Below are 1,528 nucleotides of genomic sequence, written 5' to 3'. Positions count from 1 at the left end.
TATTAATATCTTTTATCTTTCACTAGTTTCAGTCATTAGGCTGTGGCTGTGCTGATGTACCACCTTGGAGAACTTTAATCAGACAAATTGATCCCAGTACTTATTTTTTAAAGCCTGATATTTATTCTAATGGTTTCTTTTATTGAACTACTAAGTTACAGGGACATAAATGCACCAACACAGGTTGTGAAGTGGTGGTTGTTGAGGGGACAAACAAGGGTACACACACACACATACACACACACACACACACACACACACACACATACACATCTATATATGTAACCAAAAGAAAAATTCAATTGTCACTAATAGTGACTGAGTGTGCAAAGTAGCACCTACATTGCTAGAAGCGAGTCAAGGACTCTTATAGTCACAAACATAGCACAAGTCGATGTACTGACAAGGAAGTTAACCACCCCACAGCAAGCAAGGGTACTATATTGGCAGGCCAATTTCACTGGAAATTAGAGCTCATCAGTAGTACTACTCCATTGCTGATAATTAAACCAAATCCTACCTGTCAGTATATAGAATATACCATAGGAATCAATGGCTGATTTAGCAAAATGGTAATGTGAAAATTATAAAATAATAAAGGTGGCTAGACACAATATGGAATCAAAAAGGAAAAATTCAATTGTCGCTAACAGTGACTGAGGATACAAGGTAATACCTACATTACTAGAAACAAGAGCCAAAGAACCTTATAGCCACAAACATAACACAAGTCTATGTGCTGACAGAGGAGTTAACTGCCCCACAGCGAATGAGAGTACTATATTGGCAATGTAGGTACTATCTTGCACCGTCAGTCATTACACACACACACACACACACACATATAAAATATAAATGAGTAACAAAGATGTATAAGTATCAGTTCATTACAGCCATTTCAAGTGATTTGTTTAATTGATCAATGAAAGCATTACATCATTACAAAGAAAACCATTCTCATCAGATGACCACCATAGACTTCAAGTATAAAGGACAAGTTAGATATTCAACTTCAAGTTAGATATTCAAACATATTCATCAATAGAGAGAAAATATTTACAACGATTCCACTGCTAAATATTTTGGCAGAAAGCTGCTAAATTTTTCTAACTTGTTTTTTATGCTTGAAGTCTATGTGGTCATCTGATGAGAATGGTTTTCTTTATAATGATGTGATGCTTTCATTGATAAATTGAAGGAGTCACTCGAAATGGCTGTAATGAATTGACACTTATACATCTTTGCTACTCATTTATATTTTACTCACCTACCCTGGAATCTGCACTTCAGAAGTATTTGGAAAGTATCTTTATATAAAGTACATGTTTGAACAAACAAGAGCAGATTTATTCAGAAAGTTGGATTGTGCCACCTGCATACAGTGCATGGATATTGAGTGGAAAAAATTCTATCTAGAGTTAATATTGTCACCTAATATCGTCTGAGTGTGCAAAATAAGTGCGTCCTAACAAGATGCCTCAATTTAAGTACCTAATTTATCTGAATCTAAATTACATATTATATATAT

General features: G+C 34.7%; 2 protein-coding genes across 4 annotated transcripts in view; both read left to right on the top strand.

Moving 5' to 3' along the window:
* Positions 1-1,528, top strand: part of LOC106874286 (toll-interacting protein) — a 271,164-nt gene that overhangs the window by 96,869 nt on the left and 172,767 nt on the right. The window lies entirely within an intron of this gene.
* The window catches only part of LOC106874287 (EF-hand calcium-binding domain-containing protein 6), a 300,872-nt gene that overhangs the window by 188,223 nt on the left and 111,121 nt on the right, over positions 1-1,528 (top strand). The gene's annotated exons all lie outside the window — the stretch shown is intronic.

This window comes from Octopus bimaculoides, chromosome 22, assembly GCF_001194135.2.
Source record: "Octopus bimaculoides isolate UCB-OBI-ISO-001 chromosome 22, ASM119413v2, whole genome shotgun sequence".
NCBI classification, from domain to species: domain Eukaryota; kingdom Metazoa; phylum Mollusca; class Cephalopoda; order Octopoda; family Octopodidae; genus Octopus; species Octopus bimaculoides.
Note: the sequence above shows the minus strand (reverse complement) of the source record. Positions and strands in the feature narration are given on the sequence as shown.